The sequence below is a fragment of the Bombus bifarius genome, unplaced genomic scaffold (assembly GCF_011952205.1).
Source record: "Bombus bifarius isolate JDL3187 unplaced genomic scaffold, Bbif_JDL3187 scf7180000008194, whole genome shotgun sequence".
NCBI lineage: Eukaryota > Metazoa > Arthropoda > Insecta > Hymenoptera > Apidae > Bombus > Bombus bifarius.
Window position 1 is genome coordinate 1042778 of NW_022884502.1, and position 16571 is coordinate 1059348.

Sequence of the window (16571 nt, forward strand, 5' to 3'; positions counted from 1 at the left end):
CTATGGGAAGTGGAGGATTAAAGATGGCTGAATTCCGTGCTTTCTTTTCATGTATGCGCAACATGCACCGTTACATCTAAATACGCTTTTGTCTTTTTCTTCTTTTTTCTTCTTCCGGTTTAGTATGTGAGAATGATTCGGTTGACGCGCGATGTTGAACGGTTTTTCTTTCCTTTGTACCTTTTATTAACACGTTAAGTGGCGTATCACTCATCAGTGAGCAACAGTCAACTTTCCATTCAGGCTATCGTTTATTAGTAATCACATTCCGACTTCTTTCTCGCTAACATACGTAAATTCGTTGATACGCTGTTCCTTTTACATATTAAATAATTCTTCACCAACAACATAATTCTCTATCGACCAAAGTACAGTGTAAACGAAAAATCATCGAAATCAACGTGTTAAATATAATAAAATTGTATAATGAGCAATATGTAATATATAATAAGCGCAAGTCCATGTTAATTATCGTCGATGATAACGACAGGGAATTACGATTAAGTTATGTTGTAAAAGTTATATCAAAGAAGGATCATTGATCGTCGTTCTGCCATGATTCTCTGCACATCCGTCTTCGGTGGGACATCAAGAGGCACCTATTAGTAATTTAGCTGCAAGTTAGCCCGCATCGCGTGTAATTGATCATGATTCACGACTGCCAGCCAAGGCCTCTGCTTTTTCGCCTCTCTGTTTCAAATCGGTCTTCGTACTTTTTCACATTCGATTCCTCTTCTCGTTCACTTACGATTTTTCCGTTTTCTAGGATTTAACGAGCAATATATGTCAGATGACCAGTAAATAACGAGAAAGAAAGTACATTAAACATTTGACAAATCGTATACCGTGTTAGAATACTGGAACACGTCATTCGATAATTTCTCGTACCTGATAAACCGCATATCCAAGACTCCTGTACGCTGTAACAATATATTACTTTATGATAAGATAAGGTTACTAATTACTACTAGCTTGTACCATCGGATTTTAGTTCGGTATTATATAACAAGTTACATCGAAGATTAATTAGTTTTGAAGCAGATCGTATACGATCGTGGGCGAGGCCAAAGAACGTGTAATTCCATTCATAACTGCACGAGTTCTCGTGACAGAGTCACAGAATCTAATGCCATTTTTAGTACCGCCGACGTGAAAACCTGAGAGGCAGCGTGATGGCCCACTAACATCGACAAGACGAAGCAAGGGAGAACAATGATAATGTGGTCGTTAATGATGTTACACGTATATCTCCAATCCTATTTATCCTACGTGTAGAAGCGAATCAGTGGCCATACCAAATTTCGTTGAAATGCTTAGCGAAGGTCACGTCTGACGCAGCCCTTGCAAGGAAGAAAGTCTGCCTGGAGAATCGGAAGAAAAGGGAAGAAAAGGGGAAAAAGGGAGGATACGGTGCGTAATGGGACTCGCGGGAAAGCGGGTAGTTTTCGGTGAATTGCATACAAAGGAAGAAAGAGCGAGAGATCGATACAAGTCGCGTTTCGGCCGATTCGAATGCCCGAAATTGTCGGCGGCGCGGCGCCGGGTTGGGGCCGGTCCCCATTCGGTAACCTCGAGCTTCCACGAAGTGTAACGCACTGCGTGCATCGACACGTAGAAAAAGAGAGCCAGGCCAACGACTAAAGAAAGAGGGAGCAATACGAAGGGATGCCGGCTGCTTGGCTACTTGCGTAGGTGTGCGTGAAAGTGCGTGCTCGCACGTACACCATCACGTTTTATATTGGGCGTGTGTCATCGCCCCGCTCTCGCTACTACGCGTCCTGAACGCATAAGAGCTCTTTCAAGAATCCTGGAGCACTTTCCTTCGAGCACCGTTTCGCGTTTCCCTCCCCGCCGCTTTTTGCTAATTAGCTTTTTTAGCGTCCTTGCGTCGTTCGCGAACTGTTTCTTAATCTCGTGAACGGCGTCCTAACCGTAGCTTTAAAACCGCCCTTCCCGACACCGCCGGCTCTTTCATCTCGTCCTCCTGCATTATTTCTCCTCTTTTATTATTGCCGTTTTGTACTTTTTCGTTCTCTCTCGCTTTTGATCTATCGCAGGGTAAAATTCAAACGAAAAATCACAGTTCCCGTCCTATTAACGTTATCAAAGGCGTGTAGAACGCGTCGCTTGTTTAATCAAGCACGGTTTCCGTGATCATACACCGTACCGAGTTTAAAACACGCGTGCCTTTGTCCGGTGAAAAACAACGCGAAAAAATATAAGGTTAAATATAAAGTTACCCGTGTTTGATTATTTCATCATATGAAAGCACTGGTTGCCGGATCTTTCATACCACGAATTTAGTCAGGATGTTTCTATTCCGATAAAATGTCCCTCGACAGACGGATATACCTCAGTTCGTAAGCGTTAGCAGATTACTTTACGGAAAGTCATTAAAAATTCATTAAAATATTTCTGATTATACATCTGCTTTGGAACCGCGTGGGCTGCGCAGAAACTTGATATGGTTATCGTAACAGTTTCAGCTCCACGTGGTATCCTATAAAAATGTTAACTACTGTTAAATAAAACATTGCAGAAAGCCAATGGATGCTGTAAACAAAACGTTATGAATATGTTTTTACGTTACATGTTTGAATAATACGAAACCGTTGTCGATATATTAGATATAATATCGGTGGCTTTGTGTCTTTTCAATCACCGAGAAAATACATGGCAATTCAGGCTATATGCTTGTCACAGCATATGTGATATGTGATAACAAAGATCTGGTGATTGATTAATTCAATTAAATATTTTTTCTCCACCACTGTTCCAATCCATAAAAGCTATCGTTAAAGAAAATGATATTTATGTTATTGTAAAATGACACTACATGTCGTTTCGATACATTTTTCTTTATTCTAGACGGATAAACGAAGGTAAATAAATTTTTACTGGGTCGAATTTATTTCTTACCAGTATAAATACAATATTATTTATTTTTGAGAGAACGCTAAAAGCAAAACGTTCATAGAACGTTAACAGAACATTAAGAGAACATAAGTAAACAACGAAATAGTTGTATCTAAAAGATTATTAATCCAAAGGAAGAGATCGCTCGTTTTCCCCGGTAAACAAGTCAGTTTGTAGTCATAAGAATATGAATTTGTATGAACATCCGCAGTCTTTATTATATATTGGTTCGGTTCTGGCGCGTTTCTTTTTTCCAATAAACCCATCGTTAACCATTTTACCGTGAATTAAAACGACGATGCATCGCGATAACCATGTTGCAAAGTTTAAAAAAAGAAACAAAAAGAAAGGTTGTTTCATCTGCATATTTCCGATATAATTATTTACCTAATTGGATAATATGCAATCTCTATATGGGAGATTTTAAAGTAGGATACACGTAATGATTAGTGTATCGTCGTAATAAGTACAAATCGTAACAATTTATAGCTTTTCATTCCTCCACGATGGATGGGTTAGAATCGTCGCCCATCTTCCAACGGAACAAGGCGCGACAGCGCATCGATACGATCGAAATTAATAAAATGGAAAATAATTATACCGCGACTCTGAGAAACGAAGAGCGATGATTCTGGTCTTGTTATCGGAAAGCCATTACTCGAGCGGAAGCACCGCGTTTCTCGATCGCTCTTATCCCGCTAATGGCTGCTAGCCGCATCCTCGAAACTTTACTATTCCATCGTCGATCGGTGTCGTCGACTATCCGTCGCGAGGCTTAACACCGCCTAATTACCATCTCGATTAATCACTAGCTTGGGCCATTCACGATCGTCGGACAGCTTCGAGTGCACAGAGTTTCTCAAACAGCGAATCATTTTCGTAAGAAACGTTGCTGCAAGACCGGAAGCGTTCATCGGTCGACATACAAACAGACACGGCAATAACGAAGATACGTTATCCGAGGTAAAGTAGATACGAAAGACGGGAAGATAATGACGAGGACAGTCCACCCACGATTTTCCTGAACGTGAAATCCGCTTCAACTCTGTTTTCAACTTCAACTCTATCTTCGAGGCTCGTCGTTTTTGTTTCTCGTTAATTCGCTCGTGTCTCATCTAACGACGATCTTAATTTAGAACGCTTGACGACGTTAACGTGAATTTTAACAGTTGTTGGTAAAGACCGTTAGTCGATGAAAATCGTAAGCGTAAAATATGAAGTTACGTTTATACTTTAAGTAAAGACGTTTACGCGAAAAGGTTTGATAGTAAAGACAAACGAATCTCGCTTGAAACGATTCAAAGTCGTTAGATTAGTAACATTCGTGTATTGGCGATGTATTTCAAGAAGCGAGGAGAGAGCTTCTTTTAAGATTGAAATTAATCGCACGATGTAAGAGTTAAACGACCCGAAGGCAACGAGTCAAAGTCTCAGCGTGGCTCGAAGGTTACGTGCAAGCGATGGAACGCTCGTCGAATTTGCCAAGAACGGTCGAACGCGCGAATTCAACGTGGAAGACGCGGCAGACGCGGAAATAATTAATCACGGGCGTTGCTCGTCCGGTATCCGAGAGAATTTTCAGCGAGTCGATAGTACGAACAGCCAGAGAATTATTATCCGTGGCAGTCCATTAATACACAACCGAATTAGTCGGACCCTTTCGTTCGAGGTACTCCAGATCGAACGAGCTTCGCGTCTTCGGATAGCTTTCCTTATTATTTCATTCGTCTCATTAAGAAATCTGCTTCCGTTGACGCGCGCCGCTGAGTAGAAAGTGAGAATTAACGGGGACCAGAAACCGGCACGGAAATAAAGGGAAAACGACGAAGAAAAAGAGGGAGGAAGAAAAAAAAAGGGGGAAAAGGGAACGTCGAGGAGTAGAGACGAGAAACGCGACGTTATTTCTGGAGTAGGAAAACACCGCGTCTGCCCTGCTCCCGTCGAGCATCAGAAATATCGACGCAGCCACTGTGTATGCGTGCCGACCCGATTCTGAATATTTCGTGGATATAGGAGAACTCCGCTGCTATATATCGTCGGGAAACAAGTAATTTATATAACTAGAAGTCGTACGGGGTATTTGAGTACGGGACAAACTGGCGGTACAACTGGAAAAGAGATCATGAATGTAAGTTCATTAGCCGATAGCCAAACCTTTCAATGATACGAGTCATATACAATGGCAGCGAGAAGCAAGTTCATAAAGTAAGAAATATAAAAGGACACTTTAATTTCACGAAGCGGATTTATATTTAATAAGTAGAGTGAAAAAGAATATAATATAGAACAGGAGAGGGATGTTTGTTATCAACATGGTAAAAAATCTTTAGTAATAATAATCTATTTTTATTTCGGTCTAGAGATGAATTCGCCTTCTTTATACTCATCCGTCCGTATTTTGTATATTTACGTAAATCATTTATACGCTGACCTAGCCGTAAATTTACTTGACCTATTCTTTGCTTAAATATACCAATACGATCTATTCTCTTAACGCGAGAAATGTTTACTAGCAAAAGTTATTAAAATTCATTGTGTATCGATAATAAACCTTCTTTTATTCACCACCGTATTTCCAATCATTTGGAAGAGTTCAAGTACTTACGGTCGATAGTGTATATCCAGAAAACACGAAGGGATTTTGATTGAGAAAGATCTTTATACGGAAGCTTTCCGATTGCTTCTATGGCTTCCACCCTCTTCTACTCGGCGGTATTACACGCTCCAGTGAATACAGCATATAGAGGATTCGAAAGCCCAACATTTACGTCCCGTTCCTATTGCATTTGAATTTTTTCTCCTTTCCAACATGGTGTATCGATTCATAGGAAACTTTCTGCTTGATCTTGGAACACAGAGAGCTTTGAAAATCCCAGTATGATTTCGTTCGTCGAATATTCGATCTCGTTTCACTTTGTTCACCTGTGACCGGTGTACGTCGCAAACCGATTCGTTTCTTTTTCCTTTTATCCGTCTCATTCTCTTTCGCCAGCAAAATTGCAGTCTTCGATACGCGTTTGGAAAAAAAGAGTGCGTCCGATTGCGCGGTAGTACACGTTCGTATAAATCCACGTGCCAAGATTAATCGCGTGTTCGGTCGGCCAGATTTACGCGCGCTTTGACAGAGATTCGTTCGACTGTTGAACGAACGGGGGATTCGTCGAAAATTGATTTCACCGAAATCAACCTCTTTGTAACTCGGCAATCGAATGAAAGGGCTTTTGCAATAAGAAGTAAAGTAACAAAAATTAATTAAACGTCGGGCACTTTTTCCAACGTGTTTTTTTAAATATACGATTAATGCCAAAGACGATCTCTCTATATATCGTAGATTATTAATACAACGAATAATCGACTATTCTTTGCGTGCTTTCAGTAAGTATGTTGTAACTGTTATATAAATATATCTTCAGGCTCGTTTCAAATTTGACCTATATTATATTCGCGATAACCGTGCCTCGTTAGTAGTAATGAGATTTCAGAATGTTTTTATAATGTACACGTAGAAGATTTGTAAAAGCGTTGGAATACTTTAGAAGTATGTCATTCTAAATTCTAAATAATACTCTTTAATCTGTAATTTACGCTCCTTATCTTATCTTAGGCAATTTTCTAAATTTGGAAAAAATCCTGCTTATCTGATCTGTATCTTAAAGGCTAGGTAATCCGAGAACAGAGAATTTTCCTGGAATCTTGTTTTCGAAAGGTCGTTGGAATATCGTAATTGCGTAATTTATGTCTATCCGAACTGCGGATTTTTATCAACATACGTAAAGAAGTGGATGTGTATAACCATTTATTTCACTCGTTAAATCTCACAACGAGTACTTGGTTTCGAATATTTTACATATTTTAGCATATTACGTGCGTTTTATACGTTTTTGCTTATCCTTTAAAATTTCCCATAAATGCACGAATATTCGTAGTCCGGGTATTTCACTTTTCTGCATACACGCAGATGCCAATATTTCGTGTGTACCGATCTTTTAAAATCGATTCGCCATGTAATCGCGATAGGAAAAGAAAGCCGAGAGGAAGAGCAAGAACACGAAACATTGACCAAACATCGCTAGCGAACTAATTTCTGTATCCAGAGGGTGGTAAAGAAAGGAAACAAAAACGAAGTGTACAGAAGGGATCTCGATGTTGTAGGAGATTTCCAGTGGAGGAGAAAAACCTGACAAAGGGGATTACGGAACAAAGGAATTAGCGAATTAAAAACGGTGAAAACAGGAAAGGACGAAGCGCACCTCGGCCATTGAGATTCCATCCGCGAGCGTATTAGCCGTAGTTGCGCCAGCGGGAAAGATGCGCCGAAGCTGAAGGAGAATCGTTGGCTGCAGACGGAGGCCGATAGGGGAGAATGGGTCTGATAAATCGATTTCACGCTCGCGTTGCTCGGGCGCAAATTAATCCGGTGAATGCGACCGAATCGTCCCCGGAAAACGCTTCGACTCGCGCGAAGAGAACCAAAGATCTATGAGATTCAACGCCAGCCAAGAAGCTTGACTCACACGCGAAACAAATACGTGGTTCGTTTATATAGTATAATATATAAAATTGCGCGTTACAAATATTTCTTTATAAATATTAGTGTCAATGCCAGTGATAATTAATGTTAATAAATCGGTGAAACGAGCACACGCTATCGCGACACGCTGATACGCACTAACATTTCACACGAGACACAATAACTCCTTATCTCGTTTGATATAACGAGACGCAAATAACAAAAGCGCGCGGGGTGCGGATTTAATTTTGATTTATCGATGCGAGGGGCAAGTGAATGCAGACGAATACTATAAACTCCCATTCATGAGCGAGTCGTGTAAAAGCTACGCTGATCAACTCCATAAATTGAGATATACTGGAAAGTAAGTTAAGTGGAATTAGTGTAAACTGGAACGGTTAATCTTTGCATTTTGATAAGGAGAGTCAGAAAGCGAGAAAACCACTCGACTCCACCGACAGGTATCATAGATAGGCTTTAAAGTATAAGAAAATTAGACCTTTTGTCGAGAATAGGATTTCACTACTAAGGAAAGTATAATCGATAAATATCCTTCCGTTATAACATCACGCTCAAAGGTTCGTTGTAGCCTTTTGATTTTATTAGCAAGACTCGTTCGTTATAACTTTCATAACGTTTCAGAATTGTTTGTTAGAATGAAATCCCATTTATCCGGACTTGTCTGGGGACAAACAGTCTATATAATTGGAGTTCATACAATAAGAGTTTATCAATCTTCTCCGCTACCTATTATTTTTTGTTCGCGTAATAAGAGCTAGCGTTCAGATAAACGAAAGTTTATTTAATACGGGCATTAACTAAACTTTCGTTCCAATAAGTTCCAATAACTGTATTTCACTGTACGCTAGAAAAAGCGTAAAAGACACGATAATTTTACAAAACGGATTTATATTTAATAAGAGCGACGAACAAATATAATACACACAAGAAATTAGATAACCGTTACCAATGTGGTAAACAAATTTTAGCGCAAACGTTAGTTTAATAACGTTCTTTTATCCGCCACTGTACTTAGAAGAGGCGTTGTATCGATACAAACACGAACGACGAACGATTAATAGTGGATATTTGCGTAAAATATCGAGCAGTTTGTAACATCCGTCGTGAGTCATACTACGTCACATGCCTTTGCCAGTCCCGCCGAACCTCCGTACCAACTATAATTACGAAGTTTAATTGACTAACGAGTGCAGACGGGGATCGGCGAACCAGTGCAGAAATGGAGCTCTGATTGGTCCATTCACTAAACCCGGCTTCGTTCATTCACGTAGCAATTAATTCGAAAGCGTCTAGCTGCAGGAGTCGAGTATAATGTTCCTCGTAGAAACTTCTCTTCCCGCAATAAAAAAAAAAAAAAAGAAAAAAAAAAGAAAAGAAAAAGGAAGAAGGAAGGAACGAGTCAGAGAACGTATCGATATCGGCAGTTTCACGACCGAATCTGCAAGTCGACCCGGCTCTACCAACGATATTCCACGGTATATTTCGATCAGTCGGCGTAACTCGCCTGCAACGAGAAAAGAAACCCCACGAATTGAAACCACTGTATAGACACTTTATTTCTTTCGTTTGAATTATTATTCAGCAATGAAACGTTGGGATAATACAATTCTTTATCGGTTATCGAATTAGAAGCACTTGAAACTTTTAACATTCGTTACTTCTCTTTTTTTTTTAAGAAAATTAAAAAACGTAAGTGAATTCTATTAGCAAAATTTATCAATTACCAAAGTGCGTTTGATATATATAAGGACGTTTATGGAGAAAGTCTATGAAATAAAGCGATAAATCGAGCAAATTGTCGGTCGATGAATTGACAGTTTTAATCCTATTTTTTAGTATTAGTTAGGTTTTATCGATAACCATAGTCTGAAAAAGCTTTGTTCTGAGAGACACTGTGTTTCTATTTATACATATAATAAAACGCCAGAAGTATTGTGTCTGTGCATTCAATAAAGAAGATAAAACTGTCATCCAGGAACAGCTCATAAGCTACGGAGTCGAAAGATCTAATCTTTGGAATTCTTGCCTGCCCGTTTGTTTCTCTATTTCTCCTCGCATCACGTACAAACTACCGAACGAATTTTTAATCTTATTTTCTCCTTCTTCTTGTACGCGTGTAGCTCAGTGTCCGGAAAAGAAAATCACAGTTACGTTTCGTCTCGATCCGTTTTGCAGAAGCCGAGAAGCTGCTTCAGCGATAATTTGAACAATCAAGAACAATTTGCCATCTATCTAATAACAATACGCGCGTGTATATAATCCATTCTTCTAATCCCGTCTGCATAACCAATTCACTTACGAAACTGAATTTTCCGCGTCCTAACTCGATTCAACCAAGAACAACTATACCGAGACGACCGAAACATCGAAGCACCAGCTTCGCATCGTCGCTCGGTCAAATCGCCTGTACGTTTGTCAAATATCTACAATTGCTCGATTTATAATGAAATTTAACACCGGTTTAGTCGCCACCTGATAAAGTTGATAATTTCGCGAGGTCGTTGAACGAACGGATCGTCGAATTCAGTGGAATCTTCTCAGGCTGGCGCAAGGTTTCCCTCGCTAACGGACATATCCCGGTGCCACGGGACACATGTGAAATCGGGATAGTGGGCATGGGAACACACGAAATGCAGATCCGCCTTCGCATATGCCTTAACACACGCACGTATGCGCGCCGTACACCGAATTAACAACGACCTAATTGACCGTCGCTAATTCCCTCGTTCTCAACGCCTGGCCTCCCCCTCGTCGGTTGCGTCCACGTCGCGTTTTACGACGGACATCGTTAACGCCGACAGCGTCTCTCAAACTTTCTTCCCGTCTCTACTCGATCAACACCGAGAGAGCTACAACTAGAAACTTGGTCGATGCGAGTTTTCTACTCGACACCGTTCTTTTCTATCGCGTGTTTTTGCGACCGCGAACCCAATTTCTCGACTTTCCCACTAAAGTATTGTACGTCGATCATCGTATATCGTCATTTCATAATGAAACTGTGTCGTTTTTCGAATATGCCTGCCATATCATGAACGTGTCGCTTCTTCGAATAGTTTTCAACGTGCAGTGACTCACGAAAGTATTCGAACGCTCTTAGGAACTTTCTATGTACGTTCTCGCACGAAAGTTTGGAAAGTTAATTATATCGGCTCGAGAGTGGAAAAAATTAAGTAGCTGAGAAAAGGAATTACGTAATAGAGACATGGACGAATAATAAGTGTACAACGAAGAAATTATATACTAGTGATATATCAATGGTTTTATTAAAACACGCGTGTAATTTAGAACTCACGATGTACAAGCAATTAGCAAAATCGTATCGAGACTGCAGGATGCCCTAATTATTTCATCGTGACTATATCAAGGATATTTGGTACGGGTCTGAAAGCATATACGGAAGTCACAAAATATTTATTGGAAGCATACACTTTGCAAAAGGTCGAAGATATTTGTACAGTCGATTATTCACTATGTAGCGAGACTATCGTTAGCACTAATTGTATATACGTTCAACACTGTGTACTATTCCTACTGTCTTCTGATCTTTTGCTAGGTGTGTATGTTCGCAGCGTACGTCTCGTAACTTCTATGTGCATTTCTGAATTCGTTTCAAACGTTGCTATTATAATCACGACAGTCGTGTCTCGTTACAGTGCCAACAAAATTTCGAAAATTTCCGTGCGATGCGAATAACATATCGATAAAATAATCCCGTGGTAAGCGTCCGGATGCTTTCGGCTAAGCAAGCTGTTTTCCTGAAAAGCTTGACGGAGTTGTGTCACTTTTACACACACACAGGCGTGCAATATCATCGACGTATCGCTTCTTCAACGGGTTTTCAAACTAATTCCCGTCGATGCTGGTATTTTCGTCCCGTGTTCTTGCAACTTTGGCCACCGCGATGGCATTAAAGATAAGCTTCCTCTTTAAACGGAAGCTCGATTCCCGTACACAGAGTCGCGAACTAAAAATATCGTCGGGATGCATCGATCAGAGGGAACCGGATTCGGACGCCAAAGTATTCGGCCTTGATCGAATCGACCTGCGTTCAATTCGTCTCGATCGGACTTCGTTTCCTCTCAAAGGGTCAGAAAAAAATTTGCGCCTCAAAGCCAACGAAGTTGTGCGTTCGAAATAGAAGAGGGGCTTGGCTCGCGATTCGTCATTCTGCCGAGTACGAGCGTTGGAGCGTGGGTCGCCTGAGCGTAGGTATTAAATGAACTGTAATTATCATTTATGCTTTGGCAGACTTCACGCTTCGTGTTTTGTTCGTTCCCGGTGAACGATACGTGAAAAAGCCGAGCGAGAAACAGCGCCGAGATGGCTACAGACTCTTTTGTCCGCTTTTCACGCAGGATACGTATTTCGCAAAGATAGTGAAAGTATTTAAGGAGTCAATTATCCATCGTATCGGCCAGCCTCGATATTCAATGGAGCCGTATTTAACGCTTATTATATAACACTACTAGTTTCCTACTAAATATATGGTTTGTCGTAAATAACTCGTATATTTAGACTGGTTTCAAATTTTTAATTAACGTGCTCGTGATAATTGTGTCTTGTTATAGTAGATGGAAGTTCAAAATGCATACAGTATACCGTTAAATACTTGGCACAAATATTTGCACACTTTGCAATGTTAAATCGAATGATTTCCACGATATTTCTTTTTTTAATTACTTTATTATAAATCTCTTAATTCGTCCGTGTCTTATAACGTAAAATAATAAAGTGAGATTCGTTAGACTTTTATGACAATCGCAATAAGTAGATATTCTGGTAATTATAGCATTGTAATAATAAAGCGTTCGAATACTTCTGTGCGCGAATAACCCTGTAAATGATACGACATTAAACTTCAGTTTAAAAAAATGGATGCGGTCCTCATTTTTGCCGCAACAAACGTCAAGCGAAAATATCGCTTTCGACGGGGAATTCGCGAAGAACATCGACAAACCCTCGGTGAAACTGGGCTCGCGCAAATAACTCACGTTTCCTCGCCAGACAAAGTTTCCTCGATGGTTGGAATTTATCAAGGAATTCAGTTAGCTCGGATTTAACCGAGCAACCGTAATTTCCATCCCCCGAGGAGAGAAAGAGTTGGTCGAATTACCCGACAGTCGAAGACATTCTACTATTCCTACTGGATATTGGAGAGGCGAGACGAGGTCTTTTTCCAAGTACGGTTTACCGAGATTAAATATTTTCGGATTACCGAACGACGAGCCTTCCACGCCACCGTGAACGCAGGTCGATTAAAACCATGAACCATTACTTTGTTATAACACAAATTTAAAATGTTGTAGAGTACGAATTCGTTGATCAACTTAAGTGATTTTCATTGCCGATAATCGTTATACAGGGTGGTTGGTAAATTGTGGTACAAGCGGAAAGGGGGTGATTCTACGCGAAAAAGGAAGTCGAAAATATAGAATAAAAATTTTTCGTTCGAGGCTTTGTTTTCGAGAGGATCGACTTTGAATTTTCGATTTCTTTTTTCGCGTAGAATCACCCCCTTTCCGCTTGTACCACCAGTTACCAACCACCCTGTATATGATTAAAATCTGTTCGACTGCTGGTGGTTATCGATGAGGAAGATTTGTTTGGTTACCAATAACCATTATAGGTGGTGAAAATATCGTGTGATTTACTAGCGATCATTATCGACGCCGATAAACTTCTTTTTTATCATTTTCTATCATCTTCAATTTCACAATGCTATTAGTAACATTGAAACTATCAATAATATTGATCAAAATATTCGACGATAATCGACAATAACCAAGAAGATAGATCGTCGTCGATAGCGAGAATAGTACTAATCAAAAGATATTTCCATCGCCTGTACTGGTTACCAGCAAGCGAAAAATGTTCTCATCATCAATAATGATTGCTCGTAACTAAAACCGATTTCCATCGTCGAGATAATGATTACCAACAACCAAACAGATTCGAGTCATCTGTAATGGTTATTCGTAATTAGGTGCAATATGAAAAGTTGATATCTTCTAGTAATTTCACGTTTTCGAACATTTGCTTACAGACGCGTTTCGACGATCGTTATTATCGACGATAATATTGACAATAATATTCAGGTTATCGAACTTGAGGTTCTCAACAGAAACCCTCAAAGAGACGCTGCAGACGATCAATATGTTGTAAATACAACGTCGAAGACCTTAAATATTAGCGATAATACCGATCGTCTGCGCGCTTCTTAATGATCACTGCCCTGGATTCATCTTTTCCGTAGAAATTTTAAACGAATAACCATTATCTTTGGTGTCCGATTGAAACGTAAAGGTGACGAAGCAGGCAATCGATGTAACGAGGTCCTGTAGAAGCTGGAGTATCATCGATGGAGAAAAATGTGGGTCATCGTGGAATTTTGATTGGCCGTTTAAACCGCGTAGAGTCGTGGCGATGCCGCGAACGGAACCGTCATAAACATGCGCACATGTGCGCTGTTTATGGGAACGAGATTGACGTCAAGGGTGACCAAAGGAAAAAAGGACGGCTCGCAAAAAGATCGGCCAAATGTACGCGCGAACAAGGTCCCTTCGATAGACCGAACGACCAACTTTATCCCTTGACGCAAACGATGCTCAAAGAACTTCCAACTTTCCTCCCCTCCTTTTTTTTTTAGTTTTTCCGCTTAACGCTCGTTTAATCGCGTCCCAGAGGCGTCTTGCGCTATTAGTTGGCAACTAATAACGTTAGCGAACTCGCAACAAATCGTAGTTCGTAAAGTTCACTTGCGCAAACAGTTTTTACAATTTTGCGAGCTGCGAGTTAGGTAACTGATAGGTCGCTTGCCAAAATAAGCAAAACCTTAAATACGCGAAATCGCAGGAAAAGTGTTGCAATTTCCTCCGCGAGCACGATATTATTAGTGCGCTTTATAAATATTTGTAGCAATATATTATTGTGCAAGCTACGGCTTGTAACTTGACTCAATCGATAACAAAATTAATAATATTATTCACGTTCGTACGAAATTTCTCGTATAATTATTTATGACTCGCGTTATCTAGAAGCGTCAAATATGAGAAATATTACCATCGGCTGACATTTAATCCGTACAATTTACTCGCGGAATTTTATCCATTCTATTGATTCTACGGTGCAAGAGGAGATATTAGTATCGGTAATTTGTAACTTTCAAAATTTCACTGATAATTGGTTCGATCGTGCGGGATATTTTTTTTGCAAACGTAAAGCGTGCACGTGCACGCAGCAGAGGAGATTAATAATGGAGCAAAACGAGATTTCCACAAATCAGTTAGACATGGCGTAATAAACGTTTTCGCATTAGCGATAATTATATCGTACGTGGACGTTCGGCAGCGGATTGGCCGCATCATTTTGCGAACGCTCGTGTAACGCATCGGCTCGTGACGAATATTAAATTCTGGTGGCACTGGTCTGTCGCAAATATTTCGTGCCGAGGCTGCACCTTGTGACCGTAATTGAATTCATATAACGCGGATTATGGCACGTAATGCTGCCTGAAAATCATCCCGACCGAGAGCCTTGTAACTCGTGCGAGTATTGTAATAACTACGCTTCGTCACGTGCTATAAAATTTTCAATTGCTTATAGATAGCTTCTATTAAAATATAGTATGCTATAATATAATATAAATTTCACTAACACTCTTATGTCACGCCTTTATCACGATTATATCGTTGAAGTATGAAACAAACTTGAAAATATATATAAGAACTGCGAGACATTGCAAACATTCGCTTCGTAGAAATTCGCAAAGTATTTGAACAGTCGATTATTTATTACGTTAATAAATTTCGGTATTCTATGGGGCTATATTTAACGCTTATTATATATTTTGTGTATGACTATGCATAAATAACTCTCGTCTTCCCTTAAATTCAATTAGAATCCTGATATCGATCAATAACGACAGCCACGTGCCATGAAATTTTCGTCTCGTCGTCCATCGACGTGACAGCTGTTTTTAAAGGATTAAAGTAAAACTTATCGAAAGGAAGCAAGCGTTTGATCGCGGAACGAGTACGCGATAGCACATGAACGGCAGCGTAATCGCCAAAAGACGTGACACAATAACAATGAGGTTGCATGGAAAAGAGAGCCTGTAGCGCGTCAACGTCGCAATGATTCATTCGATGCGATTATAGTCTTGTCAGAATTCGCACGATTCGGCCAGCAACGTCGTAACCGGTTTTGATTTTCGGCTAAAACGTCAACAGGAAATTAACGACAAATCGAATGCCGTAACAGTCAGGTGGATAGCTTTAAATCCGTTAGACAATCGGGAAGTAATTATGGCTTTGAATTTGCGTCGCGTCGACCCAATTAGACTAGCCTGAATTAAATGCATTTTCCGATCAATTCGCAATCTACCGTGGAATTCATCGGCCATTGCGATGCGCGCACGGAAGGAGAAGGTAATCGTGAAAGTATAGTACAGAACCGGTTGCAATGGAAACGTAACGAAATTACGTTGATTCGCGTGCGTTCACTGAAATCGTCGGTCTGTAAAACGTACGTATTACAGACGGTACGATACATCTCGTAACTACGGAGCCAATGAAAAATGTTCAACTATAGAAGCTCCTTAAAAAGCAAATCGATCGACTCCATTTTCTAGAAAATTATTAATTTCACACAGGTACTAGCCATTATCTAGGTGCATACAGTGACGGATAAAGGAAAGTTAGAAAAAATTGATTAAAATTGATAAATTTCGTACTAAAAATTGTTTACTATATCGATAACAGTCGTTTATTCGTTATCTCTTATTAAGTATGATTTTGCGAAATTCCGGTGTTTTCTTATATTTCTTATTTTATACACTTTCTTCTGCCCCTCACTGTAATTACTATCCAACTCCACGAAAAAGAAATGTTCAGCAAGCTAAGAGCAATTAGTTTCAGCGAATAGACTCAAGTTCCTAGATTTTGTAGCTTATGTCTCTGGACATTCGCATCTTCTGTCATGGAAAAAGCGACACAACGTTTTTGGTTACCCGATAGATTCAACCTTCACGAGAGGATAGACATTTTAGCAATTTCTTTATAAGTTAAAACTTCCAACTAAAGATTCTAACAGCTACTTGTCCATCAGCTGCACCAAGTAGAACAAA

General features: G+C 39.9%; 1 protein-coding gene across 1 annotated transcript in view; it reads left to right on the top strand.

The window, feature by feature from the left end:
* The window catches only part of LOC117209915, a 70009-nt gene that overhangs the window by 24257 nt on the left and 29181 nt on the right, over window positions 1-16571 (top strand). The gene's annotated exons all lie outside the window — the stretch shown is intronic.